Source organism: Tachyglossus aculeatus, chromosome 22 (genome assembly GCF_015852505.1).
Source record: "Tachyglossus aculeatus isolate mTacAcu1 chromosome 22, mTacAcu1.pri, whole genome shotgun sequence".
NCBI lineage: Eukaryota > Metazoa > Chordata > Mammalia > Monotremata > Tachyglossidae > Tachyglossus > Tachyglossus aculeatus.
The window spans coordinates 26,432,600-26,451,903 of record NC_052087.1 but is presented as its reverse complement, the minus strand read 5'-3'; the positions used below and the strand labels follow the sequence as shown (position 1 = coordinate 26,451,903).

Genomic DNA, 19,304 nt, shown 5'->3' with positions numbered 1-19,304 from the left:
GGGCCTAGTTTAGGAAAGAGAAAATGCCAGAACTTCCGCATCTCTTATGGGGAGAGAGATGGTAGAAGAATCTACTCTGAGAAGCAGCGTGGCTCAGTAGAAAGAGCATGGCTTTTTGGAATCAGAGGTCATGGGTTCACATCCCGGCTCTGCCAATTGTCAGCTGTGTGACTTTGGGTAAGTCACTTCACTTCTCTGTGCCTCAGTTACCTCATCTGTAAAATGGGGATTAAGACTGTGAGCCCCCCATGGGACAACCTAATCACCTTGTAACCTCCCCAGCGCTTAGAACAGTTCTTTGCACATAGTAAGTGCTTAATAAATGTCATTATTATTATTTTATTATTATCATTACTCTGTCTCTCCTCATGCAGGCAAGAACCAGGGGGCTCAGCAAGGAAGGATGTCTTCCAGATAGATTCCCATCAACCTTTCAGGAAGAAGGCCTGGGAAGCTGGCTGCTCTACTGATCATGTGGCAAATAATACAAGTGCCACAGGAGCACAAGCAGGAGGAAGAGTGGGGGTCCAGGTGCGAGGGTGCAGTATTCCAGGCCTAGCTCACAAGCCCAGGGACAGACCAGCTCAAAGGGCATTTGGACACTTGCCCGCTGACCGACAGGAGAATGTGTCATTTCCCGGGGGAGGTGATGAGAGGGTAGCAGAGTGCCCTCTGCAGAGCTCCACTTCTGCTCTGCCCCAGCCCTGACCTTTAACAGCACTCAGAGCTTGTTTTATGGTATTTGTTTAGCACTTACTATGTTCCAGACACTGTACTAAGTGCTTGGAGTAGATACAAAGTATTCAGGTTTGACACAGTCCATGTCCAACAGGGGCCTCACAGTCTTAATCCTCATTTTATACATGAAGTACCTGAAGAATAGAGAAGCTAAGGGACTTGCCCAATGTCACACAGGAGACATATGGTGAAGCTCAAGGATTTAAATCCTAGAAGAAAGAGCACATGCCTGGGCGTCAGGGAACTTGCGTTCTCATCCTGGCTCTGTTATTTGCCTGCTGTGTGACCTTAGGAAAGTCACCTAACTTCTCTGGGCCTCAATTTCCTCATCTGTAAATGGGAATTAAATACCTGTCTCCCTGCCCTTAAGACTGTGAGTACCCTATGAGACGGGAAATGTATTCTACCAAATTATCACAGATCTATCTACATATATCATATATCAGTATTTAGTACAGTGCTTGGCACAAAGTAAGCACTTAACAAACACTATTATTATTATGATCATCATGATCATCACTATTATTCCTTCTAGGGAATAATAATAATGATGGCATTTATTAAGTGCTTACTATGTGCAAAGCACTGTTCTAAACGCTGGAGAGGTTACAAGGTGATCAGGTTGTCCCACATGGGGCTCACAGTCTTAATCCCCATTTTACAGATGAGGTAACTGAGGCCCAGAGAAGTTAAGTGACTTGCCCAAAGTCACACAGCTAATTGGCCAAGCCAGGATTTGAACCCATGACCTCTGACTCCAAAGCCCGGGCTCTTTCCACTGAGCCACGCGGTGGCATCTGGGGCAAAGAGAAAATTGGGGCCCTAAGGAGATAAATGTGGGCATGGAGTTATGCCAGTGCCTGTCCTTGACCACCCCATCAAGAGCAGCAGTCAGGGCAGAGATGGCAGCCATCTGCTGTAGGATCAAAAGCAAAAGAGTGAAGACCCAAATCTAAAAGCAGCTTCCTGCCTCTAAAACTGGTATTCTGGCTAGTGAACTCTGACCTGCTGAATAACTTTGGGCAAGTCACTTCCCCTCTCAGTTCTGTTTGGGTTGCTCCAAGATGCTTTTCCTTTATTTCTAGTTCTGCTAATAATAATAACTGTGGTATTTGTTAAGCATTTACTATGTGTCAATCGTTGGGGTACATACAAGAAAAGCAGGTCAGTTTGTGGGTAATTTCTCTATACTGATTGGTTAATGAGTGCCTCAGTTTCTTCATGAGTCAAATGGCCCAGCGCTTAGAACAGTGCCCAGTGCTTAGAACAGTGCTCCAGCGCTTAGAACAGTGCTTTGCACGTAGTAAGCACTTAATAAATGCCATCACTATTATTATTCCCTAGAAGGAATAATAGTAATGATGATGATGATCATGATGATCATCATAATAATGGTATTTGTTAAGTGCTTACTTTGTGCCAAGCACTGTATTAAATACTGATATATGATATATGTAGATAGATCTATGATAATTTGGTAGAATACAGTCCCTATCCCATAGAGTACTCACAATCCTAGGGGCAGGGAGACAGGTATTTAATTCCCATTTACAGATGAGGAAATGGAGGCCCAGAGAAGTTAGGTGACTTTCCTAAGGTCACACAGGAAAGGTCACACACACTTTCGGTTCCTGAGGGTCCCACACAGGCTCCCTTCAGATCTGACTCTACGTGTCCACTACGGGGCAAGGCATAGCTCAGCCAGGCTGAAGGCAGCTGGGCTCAGTTGGGGTCAGGATGGCTTGGAGCCTTGGGCAGAGGCTTTACATGGCAAGGGTTGGGCTGAGGGGTTGGGCTGGGAGCATCTCAGCTCTTCTCTCCTCAATGCCTCGGAGCTGGAGGCTAGCTGGCTGTGTGATTGCTTCATTTTTTGCCCCTGATGTTCCCCAGGGGCCCCTAATGTGGAGTCCCATGTTTCCCCTGGCTGTCCCGTCCTGGCTGAGGGAACTTGGGCTCACGGGATTGTTGCATCAGCCCAGACACCAGAAGAACCTAGACTCAACAACTCTCTCCAACAGCTCTGATGGACCAAATTCGGACCCCGGTATCATGGCAGGGGCACCCGGCCACCACTGATCATGGCTGAAGAATCTCTTGCTCGTCAGGGTTGGTAATGCTGTCCTTGCCCTTTGCATTCTGGAAGTGAAACTCTGGAGTCAAAGTGAGGGTTGAGTCCTGTGAGACACAGCATGGCCTAGTGGATAGAGCACAAGCTTGGGAGTCAGATGGACCTGGGTTCTAATCTTAGCTCTTCCACTTGTCTGCTGTGTGATCTTGGACAAGTCACTTAACTTCTCTGTCCCTGTTACTTCATCTGTAAAATAATAATAATAATGACATTTATTAAGCGCTTACTATGTGCAAAGCACTGTTCTAAGCGCTGGGGAGGTTACAAGGTGATCAGGTTGTCCCACGGGGGGCTCACAGTCTTAATCCCCATTTTACAGATGGGGTAACTGAGGCCCAGAAAAGTAAAGTGACTTGCCCAAAGTCACACAGCTGACAATTGGTGGAGCCAGAATTTGAACCCATGACCTCTGACTCCAAAGCCCAGGCTCTTCTCACTGAGCCACGCTGCTTCTCCCATCCTGCCCCTGGTCTCCAGTGTGAAGCTGGGCCACACACCTCCTTTGCCACAGGGAGGTTCCCATTATTCATTCATTCATTCAATTGTATTTATTGAGTGCTTACTGTGTGCAGAGCACTGTACTAAGCACTTGGAAAGTACAATTCAACAATAGAGACAATCCCTACCCAACAACAGGCTCACAGTCTAGAAGAAGGAGACAGACAACAAAACAAAACAGACAGGCATCAACAGCATCAAAATAGATAAATAGAATTATAGATATATAGATATATATATATATACATCATTAATAAATTAAATAAAATAACAAATATGTACAAATATACACAAATACTGTGGGGCAGGGAAGGGGTTAGAGCAGAGGGAGGGAATAGGGGCCATGGGGAGGGAAGGAGGAGCAGAGGAAAGAAAGGGGGGTCCTCAGTCTGGGAAGGCCTCCTGGAGGAGGTGAGCTCTCAGTAGGGCTTTGAAAGGGGGAAGAGAGCTAGTTTGGAAGAGAGCTAGTTTGGTGGATGTGAGAAGGGAGGGCATTCCAGGCCAGAGGTAGGATGTGGGCCAGAGGTCGACAGTGGGACAGGCGAGAACAAGGCCCAGTGAGGAGGTTAGCGGCAGATGAGCGGAGGGTGTGGGCTGGGCTGGAGAAGGAGAGAAGGGAGGTGAGGTAGGAGGGGGCAAGGTGATGGAGAGCTTTGAAGCCAACGGTGAGGAGGTTTTGCTTCATGCAAAGGTTGATAGGCAACCACTAGAGATTTTTGAGGAGGGGGGTGACATGGCCAGAGCATTTCTGTAGAAAGATAATCTGGGCAACAGAGTGAAGTGTAGACTGAAGCAGGGATAGACAGAGGGATGGGAAAATGGGAGATCAGAAAGGAGGCTGATGCAGTAAATCATTCAGGATCTGATGAGAGATTGCACCAACAGGGTAGCGGTTTGGATGGAGAGGAAAGGGCAGATCTTGGTGATGTTGTGAAGGTGAGACCGGCAGGTTTTGATGGTGGATTGGATGTGAGGGGTGAATGAGAGAGCAGAGGCAAGGATGACACCAAGGTTGCGGGCTTGTGAGACGGGAAGGATGGTAGTGCTGTCCACAATGTTGGGAAAGTCAGGGCGAGGACAGGGTTTGGGAAGGAAGACGAGGAGCTCATTCTTGGACATATTGAGTTTTAGGTGGTGGGCCGACATCCAGGTGGAGACGTCCTGAAGGCAGGAGGAGATATGAGCCTGGAGGGTGGGAGAGAGATCAGGGGAGGAGATGTAGATTTGGGTGTCATCTGCGTAGAGGTAATAGTTGAAGCTGTGGGAACAAATGAGTTCACCGAGGGAGGGAGTATAGATGGAATAGGTGAGCCATCAGCTACGCCTCCTTCCATTGCAGCCACTGCCAATAGTGGGTATGAAGTGCTTCGCTAAGAAGCTTTACCTGCTGAGCTTGGGCAAGGGCACACAGAGCAGGGCAGGCTTTGGACATACCGGCAGTCCTCAACCTCTAACCTCCACAGCACCTCTGCAACCGACAGAAGTGGGTTTAGCCAGTGCCCTTTAAATAGCATGAAAGAGGAACAAGCAATGCCTATTTCATTTAAACAGATTGTGCTGCCACTCCTCAGTCAGCCACAGGGTGTGTGAACTCAGCTAATCAGAGAACAAAGCTGCATATACCCTGTAAAGCAGATGTGTATGGAAAAAAACCAGACCTAATAAAAACCATAGAGGATAGCATTCTGCCTGCCCTGAAACATGCTTCCACATGCACTCATCCTTGAATATCCAGCACCCCCTTGTGCCCCTCTCCCTAAACACACACACACACATACAAACACACACACACTTCACCATGAGACGCAGCATCATGGCCCAGTGGATAGAGCACGGGACAATGAGGCAGAAGGACCTGGGTTCTTATCCTGGTTCTGCCATGTTTCTGCTGTGTGACCTTGGACAAGTCACTTAACATCTCTGTGCCTCAGTTACCTCATCTGTAAAGTGGGGATTCACAGTGTGAGCTCCATGTGGGACACGGACGGTGTCCAATCTAATTAGTTTGTATCTACCCCAGAGCTTAATACAGTGCTTGGCACATAGTAAGTGCTTAACAGATACCCAAAATACCATGTCCCCACTAGTGTATGTGCAAATATCCTTCCCCACCTCCCCCTGCACACTCTTAAGGGTTCTTTAGGTTTCTTGAGTCTAGAATATTTAAGGACTCATGGTCTTTAGGGACCTATGGAGGCTCAAGGTCACCCAGGGCAGAAACCAGGAAGTGTTGGTTGGCAAGGGAGTAGCTGGGAAGGGATGGCTACCCTGCTTGGGAATGGCACAAGATACCGGCCATGTGGCAGAGTTCCCAGAGGCTGGACATGCTGGAGTTTCCCATCCGGAGCTGGGTGGGCAGAGCCCCTGCAACCCATTGCCCAGAGATCTCAGGCCTAGAACTGGGCCAAACTGAGACTTCCCAGGATGTCTTGTGCCTTAACCTTGTAGCTGCCAGGCTCAATGCCCTTTATAGGTGGGTCAGCTGGGGTCAGATGAGAGTGGTAGCCTAAAAGCAACTGGGTGTGGGCAGAAAGGGGTGATCCTGGGACAGTGAGGGCCTCTTGAGGGCTGGGGATGACACTTCCAGCAGTAACAGCTGTTTACTGCTCCTGTCCACCCCTCTCAGCCTCTCAGTGGCTGTCTGGGCCTACTTGGGCTGTGCCATCTGAATGGCTTGGCATATGAGCCCTGGCACAGGATTGGTGCTGTCCTCGGTCTGGGTCTTCTCAACCCCTCCCCAGAGAAGTCCCTGAGCATAATTTCTCTCAGGATTCATTCATTCATTCGATCATATTTATTGAGTGCTTACTGCATGCAGAGCACCGTACTAAGCGCTTGGGAAGTACAAGTTGGCAACATATAGAGACGGCCCCTACCCAACAACAGGCTCACAATCTAGAAGGGGGAGACAGACAACAAAACAAAACATGTGGACAGGTGTCAAGTCACCAGAATAAATAAAAGTAAAGCTAGATACACATCATTAACAAAATAAATAGAATAGTAAATATGTACAAGTAAAATAAATAGAGTAATAAATCTGTACAAACATATATGCAGGTGCTGTGGGGAGGGGAAGGAGGTAGGGCAGGGGGATGGGTAGGAGGAGAGGAAAAAGGGGGCTTAGTCTTGGCAGACCTCCTGGAGGAGGTGAGCTCCTGGAGGATGGGCTAAGCATCACAGCCTCCTACCCACTTGCCTCAACTCCACTCCCCGGTCCTCTCACTCCTCAGGCTCCTCTGATCCCCCTCCCTCCCCACTCTTCCCCACCAGCTTCTCTTTGGGGTTGAGGACCAGCACCTGCTGATCCTAGTCCTCTCTGCCCTGGCTGACCATACACCACTATACAGGATGCCCTTGCCTAAGGCAGACACCTTGAGCCATGGCAGATGGCACTTTTGACATTTTACATTTTCACCCTTTTTCACCTTAACAACACATTTCCACTTTACAAAACTAGCCTCATTTACAGCATTATCTCCAGGGGCAGTAAAAAGGGGGCCGATGTGGGTGGGGAGAAAGTTGAAAGGGAGTCACCAGAGCAGAGTGAGAAGTTGGGGAAGGGCAAGGGAAGAGGCATCTCCTGATGGCCAGATGTAGTCACCAGATGCAGATGCAGGTGCAGACATTCAAGAGCTTAGTACAGTGCTCTGCACCCAGTAAGCGCTCAATAAATACGATTGAATGAATCTAACTTCCAGTGAGTTAGAAGCCAGCTACTGTAATGTGGAGTCTCCCTGATTCAAAATAAATGCATAAATGTATTTCTGTTACTCACCTGGGTAATTACAGCAAAACCAGGGTCTTCAACATCTGGTCAGAGACCAGCTGCCTGTTTATAGCATTGTTCCTATGAGAAAGGTGGCTCCAACTTACATTTCAATATATGACATACTGCCCAGGGGACAATTGTGTGGTGAGGTTGAGGTCTGCCTGGATTCACCAGGCTGGGGGCTGTGTCCACCTTCAGCAAGGCATGGTCCATTGCAACCCGCCATGAAGACAGTCAATGACAGATCCTAAAACCAGACCATGTTGAGACTAACCCATGAGTGTAGACACCACAGTGCCTAAATTCCATGAAAGTAAACTAATAACTGACCATCATTATTCATTAATCTCTCCCTCAAGGAAATTTGCAGGGGTTAAACAATGAATAATTGTAACCATCTGTTTCTGAATCTGGACGGCAGTGTTCTTCTCAAAACCACCTGCCCCTAAACTTTGTTCTGCTTGACTGTTTAATGTGGAATGCTGGGTACTGAACAAACAGCAACACACCATGTCTCAGTTAGTTGTTACTATGTTGTCACTTTGGAGGCAAGGGAAAGGGATTTGCCTCCCTCCACACATGGGGGAGGTAGATGATAGATACCACAAAGGGGCCGGTGACTTCCGAAAGTAGTAGTAGCAGCAAGAATAATTGTGGCATATGATAAGTGCTTACTATATACCATGAAGTGAACTAGATACAAGATAATCAGATCAGATACAGTCCCCATCCTACCTCGGAGCTCACAGCCCAAAAGGGAGGGAGAACAGGTATTTAATTTTTATTTTTCAGATAAGAAAACTGAGGCACAGAAAAATGAAGTGACTTGTCCAAGGTCACACATCAGGCAAGTGGTGGAGCTGAGATTAGACCCAAGGTTACCTGATCCCAAGCCCTGTGATCCTTTCCTTAGGCCATGCTGCTTTGGTTTGCATTGAATGCCTGCTGGATGAGATGCCCTGTAGCTAGAGCAGGAGAAGTTACAACGAGGAAGGATGGTGTTTCAGGGGACCTCCCGAACTCTTCCATCTCCAGGTGGCTGCTCAGAGTCCTCCAGTTTAGGGTTCTGATTTTTAAGGAATCTTATTCTCCCCTCCCCTTCTCCTTCCGCCACAAAGGCTCACAGTCAGTTTCACAGGCTGGACTGGGTCTGGATGCTGACAGTTTGGGGACCATATTTGTAGAAAAAGAGTTCTGTTCATTGCCTGCTAGGAGCTGATATGCTTCCCACAAGTCCCTCCCACCCCTTGCTCCCACCCTACAGCCCTTCACAGACAGCTATTAGTCATCCTTAAATCTCAGAGCTCTTTTTGCATTTTGTTAAAGATGGATTACTCAAAGGGTATGTCTTGGGGAAGTGAGTGTCTCATCCCACTACACTGACCTGTCCTCTCTATGAGTACATCTATTTTACAGACTAGGAAACTGAGGCATAATGGAGGAAATAATTTGTCTGGCATCACCCAGGGAATCCAAGGAAAAACTCCAGGCCCTCACTGCCGTCCTGAATCCCAGACAAATGGTTTCCATGGAATCACCAGGTGCCATATCACTGTAACACTGTAGCTTGGGGCTGGGGACATCTGGTTTTCAAAATATGCTCAGGAAAGACTGGGTACCTCTCCTGGTCGCTGCCCATACATTGTGGTCACCCCCAGGATCTCCTGAGGGGCTGCGCTTAGCCCAAGGGGTGCGGGGAGGGGCAGAAGTTTTGTGGGGATGAACAGGGGAAGGGGCGGGGGCATCCGCTCAGTCCTGCCAGGCAAGGGGCATGGGAAACAAGTTGGGCTGGGGGGAGCCTTGTGGCTAGCCTGTAGCAGAAAGGAGTAGAAAGACCAGTCCTCCTGCCCACCCCCGACACCTATATTCATTGATTAGAAGCCCCTTGAGGGGCAAGGTCTGTGTCTAATTCCCAACTGTGTACTCTATCCCAGTGCATAGTGCCGTGCTCTGCCCACAGTAAGTGCTTAATGAATGTCATTACTATTACTATTATCACCCAGCAAGTAATGTGGCTTGTGTAATCGTCTTTGAGTCTGACGGTCTTGGAGCTGGATGAGACCTCAGCGCCCGCCTTGCCCAGCCCCGCGTTCCAGCCAAGTCACATTGCAGGAAAGGCTGAGCTGACAACTCTTCTGGCCTCTCTCCTCCTTTCTTAGAATGTGAGCCCCACAAGAGACAGGGACACAATCCAATTCCCACCTGTGTATTTCTCTCCCAGTACAATCTATACACAGTAAGCGCTTAATAAATATGATTACTACTACTATTGCTACTATTACCACTACTATGTCCTCTTCCTCTCCACTTTATCCCCAGAGAGGCTGGAGACTCAGTTTCTTTGCACAGAAGATCCAAAACTTTCACTCACCCCTCCCCTCATAAGCCCCAGCACTAACTCTTTCATCCTCTCCCAAGCACTTAGTACAATGTTTCACACAAAGTCAGCACTCAGTTGATTGACTGATTGATAAAGCCAGAACTCTTAACCCAAATTAGCTATGCCAGGCTACAGGCGTAACAGTGGATGCCCAGCTAAATGCCCCAGGGAGAAGGATGTAGGCCTCCTTGAAGGAAGGGTAGTCTGACAGGTCTTGGAAAGGGATGGTGGAAGGCTGTGCAAAGAGCCTCTCTCTCAGCACTCCCCCACCTCCAGAGTTAGTCTCCACAACTGAGTCAAAGAACCTCTTCTGCAATCCCACTTTGGTGAGGAGATCTTTTGCCAGAGTTGTAGCTAATCAATAATCAGTCCATCTTATTCATTGAGTGCTTACTGTGTACACAGCACATGGGGGAGTACAGTACAAGAGTGTTGGAAGACACAATCCCTGTACTCAGAGAGCTCACAACCTAGTGCGGGAGAGAGATATTAAAATAAATTGCAGATAAAGGAAAAGGTAGAGTATAAGGATATGTAAGCGCATGCTGTGGAGTTGTGGGTAAGTGGTTTAAGAGGTTATAGACCCAAGTGCACAGGTGTTGCAGAGGGAAAGGTGAAAGGGTGGGGAAAATAAGGGGTAAGTCAGAGAAGGCCTGAAGCAGCCTGGCTTATGAGAAGCAGCGTGACCTAGTGGATAGAGCATGGGCCTGGGAATCAGAAGGACCTGGGTTCTAATCCTATCTTCACCGCTTGGCTGCTGGGTGACCTTGGACAAGTCACTTCACTTCTCTGTGCCTCAGTTACCTCATCTGTAAAATGGGGATTAAGACAGCGAGCCGATATGGGACCTGGACTGTGTCCGTCCTGATTAGCTTGTATCTACTCCAGTGCTTAGTTCAGTGCCTGAAACATAGTAAGCACTTAATGAATACCATTTAAAAACAAAAAAAAAGGCCTCTTAGAGGAGGTGTGATTTAAATAGGGCTTTGAAGGTGCGGAGAATAGTGATCTGTCTGATATGAAGGGTTAAGAGACAGTAGAGACATCAGAACCATGGGGTGGCTGGGCCTTGAAGATCCCCTTTGCCACATCTCTCCTTCCTTCCTGTTGATGGAAAATGTTCCAGGCACGGTACTAAGCTCTGGGGTAGATACAAGCTAATCAGGTTGGACACAGTTCACGTCCTACATGGGGCTCACAGCATTAATCCTCATTTTGCGGATGAGGAAACTGAGGCCCAGAGAAGTGAAGAGACTTGTCTAAATTCACACAGATGACAAGCGGCAGAGCCGGGATTAGACTTTATATCCTTCGTACTCCCAGGCTCGTACTCTATCCTCTAGGCCACACTGCTTCAAGGAAAGCTTTGAGGAAGGTTTAGAGCATTGTTTTCTTTAGTGGGAGCCTGCAGGACCACTGGTATTCACCTGAAGCGGGGGACCTTAATGGGAGTCTTCAGAAAAGAAGAGGAAGATGCAAGGCCTGAGACAGAAATGGAGGCAGGAAAAAGGGGGAAAGTAGAGGTAGAGTTTAGAGGGCCAGACTAAGATTAGCTCTTCACTGGGACTAGTGTCCAAGAGGAAAGAGAACAGGAGTGGGAGTCAGGAGACCTGGATTCAAGTCCCAGGTCTGCCACTGTCCTGCTAGGTGACCTTGGGTGAGTCACTGAGCCTCACTGTGCCTCAGTTTCCTCATCCAGATAAGAGAGACTGTGAGCCACCAATGGGACAGGGACTTTGCCGTAACTCTTAATCTGGCATCTACCCAACCATAGTAAGTACCTAATAAATGCTATAATTAGAAAAAATGCCATGATCATTAGGGAGGGGAATGGCCTGGGGATATTTGAAGGTAAACAATCTCTGCCTGGGGGCTGATGGGAAGGGAAGCTGGCCAGAAATCCCCAAGGGATCCATGAAACTGAAGGGGAGCCCTGAAACTCAGAAGTTCTTCCTGAGGCCCTTAGAGAGAGGGAGAATTCCCAGGGAGTTTGGCTGGGTCAGCATCTGGCACAAGGCACTGAGTGGAGGATGATTTTATTTTTGTTTGTTTGGAATGACCGTCACTGAGTCATCGGGACGGGGCTCCCAGGGTTACACACTCCCTCTCAGCTCAGGGGACAGAAATGCTCTCAGCTCAAGCTGTGGTCCCTACCCTGCCTGCAGTCCTACTCACCGCCTCTTGGAAGATCTCAAAGCACCTTTCCAAATGAGCTCTGAGGTAGGGAGCCTAGCAGATTGGTGAAAAGCTGCCAAATTCCTAAGTTGACCTATAAGGGCTGGACGCAGGGTCATGGTCAGGGATCGGGAAAATCATTTGTAGGATTAAAAAATGCATTCCCGCAGAATAATAACAATAATGTCAAGAAACACTGGTATGAGATAATCAGATGGGACACAGTCTGAGAGGGAGAGCTGGTAGTACTTTCTGATTTGCAGATAAGGAAACTGAGGTTCAGAGAAGTCAGGTATCTTGTCCAAGGTCACCCAGCAGGCAAGTGTAGGAGCTGGGACTAGAACTCTGATCTCCTGACTGCTTATCCTGGGCTCACTCCTCTAGGCCATAAAGGTGCGGTATCACCAGGGAAGGCTCCTAGGATTCCTTCGGGCCTGGAAGGGTTGGAGCCCTTCCCTGTGAATTCAGCCCCCGTTCTCTAGATGACTGGGCAAATCACCCTCTCTAAGCCTCAGTCTTCACCTCTGTACACTCAAAAGAACTCAACCCACTGAGCCCCAAGGGTAATGTAGGAAACCTTGTGAACACAGAGGCCCACAGAGAAATGAAAGCCCATCCTGGCCTTTCTCCTCGCTGTAGAGGACCCACTGAGCTTTGGGAGTGGCACCACATGGGAAAGTGCCATCATCATCATCATCCTCCCTGCCCTCCACAGACAAACTAAATGGTTCCCTCCCAAACTCTAAGCCTCACCCCCAACCCTCAGCCTCTCTGCTTCACACAGGAGGCAGTTCCTAAATGGAAATATGTCACTGATTCTGGAGCCCCACAGGACTTTGGGAGGGATGGAAAAGAGCACCTCCTGAAGCCAAGGCAAGGGAAATGAAGACAGAGGTTAGATGGGGCAGAGCCCTTGAGGAACCTAGCCCTGGTCCCCCAACTTCAGAGTTCTGCACATTCCTGGACATCCTGGTAGAATGACAACTGATGGCCCTCAAGACAACTCCCCCACCATCCTCTCACTCACCACAAAACCAGAGAGGGTCAACCAACTGAAAAGTGGACCGTCAGGTGTAAAGCTGGCCACGTGGCCCAAATCCTGGGGAGAAAAAGATGGGCAGTAACTGCTCAGCTGGATGTAAAGGAGGGCTAGCTGGAAGCTATTTTGCTGTTTTGTTTTGATTTGACCAGGAAAGTTCCCCCAACATCCATAAGGCAGAAGGCCACCCGGGATGAAACTCAGCCATGTTTTTGCACCGTGGACACATTGCCATTCTCTCAGAGGGCCTCCTTGACTATGGGGCCTCCAGACCAAAGGAACTCTTCTCCTAGTGATGGTTGCCCTGGAGCTGGGCAGGGAGGACACCCGGCAGGCACCCGGGGCTGGGTTGGAAAGTCAGACTTGGGAATTGGTGGGTGGGTTGAGCCTGCTCTTTTGTGACTTGCTGCCCGCCAATAGTGGAGCTGGTTGGGATTTAGAAAAGCAGTGTGGCTCAGTGGAAAGAGCCCGGGCTTGGGAGTCAGAGGACATGGGTTCTAATCCCAGCTCCACCACTTGTCAGCTGTGTGACTCTGGGCAAGTCACTTCACTTCTCTGTGCCTCAGTGACCTCATCTGTAAATTGGGGATGAAGACTGTGAGCCCCATGTGGGACAACCTGATTACCTTGCATCCCCCCAGTGCTTAGAACAGTGTTTGGCACATAGTAAGCACTTAACAAATCCCATCATCGTTATTATTATTTAATTTATCTTCTCTGTTGAATTTTTGTGGGGAAGATGGATCTCTCTGTTGAAAGTTCTTGGCCGGGGCTACCAGTTGCAATTTGCCTCATGCCGTCAATGGAGTGCTGGATGGGCAGGGAAGACTGAACATGTGTGTGCATGTGTGTTTGTGTGTGTGTGTGTGCACACACACGTGTGAATGTTGGTTTGAGTGGGAACTCCCTGCAACCATGGTTTTCCATCCATGGATGCCCTGTCTCAAGGACCTGGCTGCAAAGCTGTGGCCAAGGGATTGCTTTGGCCTTAGACCTGCTTTCATACCCTCACCCCCCTACAGGGGCCTGGGCCTGTCCAAAAAATCTTTTGCCAGCTCCCCTTCCCCCCTCCACCCCACCACTTTTCCCCAGGGGAGCGCTGGGACAGGAACAAGGAGGAGCCCAGCCACTCCATCTGCATGTCCATAGCCATCGGTCCCAGAGAACCTGGAGTGGACAGACAGACCTCTGGCCCCAGTCCTCCTAACACATCTGAATCCAGCCAGAGAGAAAACCCGAAGCCGAGTGGGACAAGGGACCTACCCCAAATATCCAAAAGAATCGTGTCTGGAGTGGGACAGCTTGCTGCTCTCTCTGGTTGGACAGCAGAGTAGGTGGACCATAAATGGGGCTGAGCAACAGTTCAAATCTTGATTGTGTGCTCTCTGAACCTGTTTCTCCACCTGTAAAGCAAGAATAGAGTTCAAAGTATGGAGAGGGGTGGTACCTATTACTTTTTCTCATGTGTGGGCAGGCCTGGCCAGTACCATTAACTCCTGGATTCCCCCCAGGGAATGGGCAGGCCTGGTCAGCACGATTGACTCTGGGGGATAAGGGTAATTATCATTTTCCCTCATGCCCATGCAGACCAGCTGTATGGGGGTGACCACCTCAGAAAGAGTTGGAGCAGGGCTATGGCAGGGATGGTTCAGAGGCAGAAACAGGGACAGGATGGGACAGGACAGGGCAGGGCAGAATTGGGGACCTCTGACATAGTGCTGTCAACTACATATGCTCCCCAGAGACTGGCTTCCTGAACTCCTTACCAGAGGGCAGGAAGAGCAGCCCATCCTCCAGTGGCCACCCAGCCAATTGGGATGCCTGGTAGGAATCTGTTCATTCCCCTCCTCCTGCAGGTGCGGTGTTGGGATTGAGGGGATGCAACCCTCCTTCCTGTATGTAGGAAATGCCCATTCCAGGGCACAAAGGGAAGAATGGAGCTGAATAGTTAGGTGGTGATGAGAATTTAGGTGCAGTCCTCCCTAGAGGCAGGTGACTTCACTGAATGACCCCTTCTTGGGCCAGTCATTTCATATTTCTGTGCCTCAGTTACCTCATCTGTAAAATGGGGATTGAGACTGTGAGCCCCACATGGGACAGTGACTGTGTCTAACTCAATTTGCTTGTACCCACGCCAGTACTTATTACAGTTCCTGGCACATAGTAAGCACTTAATAAATACTATCATTATTATTATTATCATTATTTTTAGCCTGTGAGGATCCCTGAGTCACCCCATATGAAACTGTTTTTCCTAGGCAGGTGACACCAAAGCCTGGTTGCAGTGCCTGGAGCTGGGGCCTGGGGCCAACACCTCCTGGAGGATGCAGACAGGAGTGGGCGAGGGGAGGGCTCCTTACTCAGCTCTCTGGTCTCTTCAGTGGCCAGCGGCCACGATGTCTCTGTGAGAGAAACCAGGTCCTGGTGCTGAGTTCTGCCTGGGCTGATTCAGCTGTTCCATGTAGAATGGAAACTTCCAAGTTGGGGAGAAAGGGAGGTCTCCTGGGTTATGAGGTGTTTGTACTTCTGGGTTCAGAGGAACAGGATCGGGACTCTGCTGGTACCTGGAAATGTTACATGATAATAAAAGTCAGTAGTATTTACTGAATATCTACTAAGTGGAAAGCACCACACTAAGTGCCTGGGAAAGTGCAACAGAAGATGAAAACATGATTATTATAGTAACTGTAGTATCTGCCTAGCACTTACTATGTGCCAAACACTGCACTGAGAATTGGGATAGATGCAATCAAAAAAGACACAGTGCCCGCCCCTCAAGGGGCTCGCCATCTAAGGGGGAGGGAGAGCAGGGGTTTAAAGGAAGTTCCCTGTTCACAAGGATTTTACAACATAATGGCAACATCTGGCATATAATCAGACCTTTCTTTTCTCAACAGTAATTGATCGTACTGTACTGTACTTGCGTCTTGCCTGCATTGTTATAATATATCAAGAGCAGGTTTAACTGAAAAAATATAACAATGATAATAATAATCTTCAGGGCTTGAGTCATCTTAAGCTCCTTTTATGCCCTTTGACAGCCATTCTAGTCTACACATACAGCTTCTGTGTTGGATAAAATAGACTGTAATAATAACTGTATTTTTAAGTGCTTACTGTGAGCCAAGAATTGGGGTAGATACAAGATAATCAGATTATACCATAGTCCACTCCCAAAACAGGACTCACAGACCTAGGAGGAGGCAGAACAAATATCTAATTCTCATTTTACTGTGAGACTTCTAGACTATGAACCCATTGTTGGGTAGGGACCATCTCTATATGTTGCCAACTTGTACTTCCCAAGCGCTTAGTACAGTGCACTGCACACAGTAAGTGCTCAATATATACAATTGAATGAATGAATGAATTTTACAGATGAGGTAAGTGAGGCACAGTGACTTGGCCAAGGTCACACAACAGGTAGGTTTCAGAGCCGGAATTAGAACCTGGGGCTTCCAACTCATCGTCTTGCACTCTTTCCATTATGCCAGACTTTCTTTTTTTTATCTGGCAGCTGGGAGGACTGAGGCCAGACGGACAGCTATATCTTGCTTAGTGAGGTCACTGAGGGTGTGAGGAGCTGAGGGGGGATTTGGACCAACCCCTTCTGATTTCCAGGCCCCTACTTGTTCTACAGTAAATAGGGTTCTGCCTCCAATTCTCCAGGGCCAAAGTGGAAAGTGGGGCGAAGGGAGCTGCTTGGCAGCAGAGAGTCCAATCATGGGTCATGGGCCAGGGGTCTCTGGACTCCCTCTGAAGTGAGTCAGAAGCCAGTAGGCTGTGCTGGGAACTGAGGATGTGTTGCCCCCTACCCTTCCCGACTCCAACCCCCGGCCCCTTTGACTGGGAGTACCAAAGATTGGGCTCTGGCACCTGTGAATAAGCCAATCCATAAGACATGACAGGGTGTGAAACGGGCTGGGCAAGTTACACTGAGATTGCCTACTCGGTGAGTCTTCAACGGGATGGAGATGGAGCCGATGGTCCGGGAGCCAAGGTGGACTGCAGTCAGGGGTGTTGGGGCTAGGCCGGGGCCTGCTTGCTGTAAAGAGACAAAACACTGGACAGAATCTACATATTCCTGTTAACGGATGAGTAGGTTGGAGGAAGGTAATGAGACGTGTGGCCTAGTGGATAGAGCACGGGCCTGGAAGTTAGAATGACCTGGGTTCTAATCCTGCCTTTGCCACTCATCTGCTATGTGACCTCGGGAAAGTTGCTTCACTTCTCTGGGCCTCAGTTGCCTCATCTTTAAAATGGGGATGAAGGCTGTGAGCTCCATGTGGGGCAGAGACTGTGTCCAACCTGCATATGTTGCATCTAACCCCGCACTTAGTAATAACAATAATAATAATGGCATTTATTAAGTGCTTACTATGTGCAAAGCACTGTTCTAAGTACTGGGGAGGTTACAAGGTGATCAGGTTGTTCCACTGGGGGTTCACAGTCTTAATCCCCATTTTGCAGATGAGGTCACTGAGGCACAGAGAAGTTAAGTGACTTGCCCAAAGTCACACAGCTGACAAGTGGCAGAGCTGGGATTTGAACCCATGACCTCTGACTCCAAAGCCCGAGCTCTTTCCACTGAAAGAGCCTAGTACAGAGTCTGGCGCATAGTAAGCACTTAACAAATACCATTAAAAAAAGAGACAGCCAGAGGGAGGCACCAGAGCCTCCCCACCCACCCAACCCAGGGAGGCGCACACCAGTGGAGAATCCCCTGGCCTACCGGCAAGCTGCAACTGGCTCTGGTGAGAAGCATACCAGGGCACTGCCACACTGAACAGCCACACACCAGTGAGGAAGTGAGTTGAGGCAGTGAAGGATTCAGTGGTGGGAGTTGGCAACAACAGGAAAGAAGAGAAGGATTGGGGAGGGCCTGGGTGAGGAGGGTGTCACTAGTTGTTTTAGGAGTCTCACAGGTCTTGGTGGTTCTCTTCCTTTATTGCTCTCCTTGCTCCCTCCCCCAAGACAGACAATGTGGAGGCTGGGCTGTGCAGGCACAGGGCTCAGGTCTTTTCTTCCTATGTTGGTACCTTGGATCCTGATAGGGCACAGGAAACAGAGAGAGAAAGAGAGACAGGAAAAGGGGCATGTTGGACTTCTGCTGTCCTAGGGAACCCCAAAGTCTCCTGGCGCAGTCACCTCCCCTCCTGGAGACTTGGGTTTCTCAGAGTCAGGGGTTGGTGTTCAGGACAGGTGACAGGGTCAGGATAGTGTCAGCGGGGCAGTGCCAAAGTGGGGCAATGCTAGGGATGGGGCAGTGCCAGGGTGAGAGCTCTGCAGGTATTGGGGAGAAAAGGGATTGAAAGTATTTCAAAACTAATTTTCAACATGTCCCCCTCTGCTTCCTCCGGCATTTTCTCAGGGTGCTCTAGAGGAAAAAGCCCAGGACAGGGAGTCAGAAGATCTGGGTTGTTAGCTGTGTGAACCTGGGATAGTCAACTTCCCTGTGCCTCAGTTTCCTCATCTGCATAATGGGGTTAAATGTCTGGTTTCCTCTTTTAAAATGTGAGCCCAGTGAGGGACAGGGCCTTCTTATCTTGGACCTAGCACAGTGCCTAGCACATGATAAGCACTTAATAAATACCACGATTACCATTCTTCTTCCTCCCCTCTTCTGCTGTCTCTCTCCTTTTCCCTTTTGTACTCTCCCCATCTCTCCTCTGCTCATCCTCCCCTCTTCCCGCCCCTCCTCTCCCCCTCCACTTCCCACCACCTTTATTTCTCTCTTCCCCACCTCCCTTTTCCTTTCCCACATCTCCCCTGTTCCCTCTTTTCCCTTGCCTCTTTTCTCTCCCGGACCCGCGCTCAGTACCCCTTGCCCCTGGGGAGCCGCTCTATCAATCAATCAATCAATCGTATTTATTGAGCGCTTACTATGTGCAGAGCACTGTACTAAGCGCTTGGGAAGTACAAATTGGCATCACATAGAGACAGTCCCTACCCAACAGTGGGGCTCACAGTCTAAAAGGGGGAGACAGAGAACAGAACCAAACATACCAACAAAATAAAATAAGTAGGATAGAAATGTACAAGTAAAATAAATAAATAAATAAATAAATAGAGTAATAAATATGTACAACCATATATACATATATACAGGTGCTGTGGGGAAGGGAAGGAGGTAAGACGGGGGGATGGAGAGGGGGACGAGGGGGAGAGGAAAGAAGGGGCTCAGTCTGGGAAGGCCTCCTGGAGGAGGTGAGCTCTCAGCAGGGCCTTGAAGGGAGGAAGAGAGCTAGCTTGGCGGATGGGCAGAGGGAGGGCATTCCAGGCCCGGGGGATGACGTGGGCCGGGGGTCGATGGCGGGACAGGCGAGAGCGAGGTACAGTGAGGAGATTAGTGGTGGAGGAGCGGAGGGTGCAGGGCTGGGCAGTAGAAGGAGAGAAGGGAGGTGAGGTAGGAGGGGGCGAGGTGATGGACAGCCTTGAAGCCCAGGGTGAGGAGTTTCTGCCTGATGCGCAGATTGATCGGTAGCCATTGGAGGTTTTTGAGGAGGGGAGTAATATGTCCAGAGCGTTTCTGGACAAAGATAATCCGGACAGCAGCATGAAGTATGGATTGAAG

At 49.1% G+C, this 19,304-nt stretch overlaps 1 protein-coding gene across 1 annotated transcript in view; it reads left to right on the top strand.

Annotated features, from left to right (window-relative positions):
* Positions 1-19,304, top strand: part of ALX4 (ALX homeobox 4) — a 61,919-nt gene that overhangs the window by 26,473 nt on the left and 16,142 nt on the right. The gene's annotated exons all lie outside the window — the stretch shown is intronic.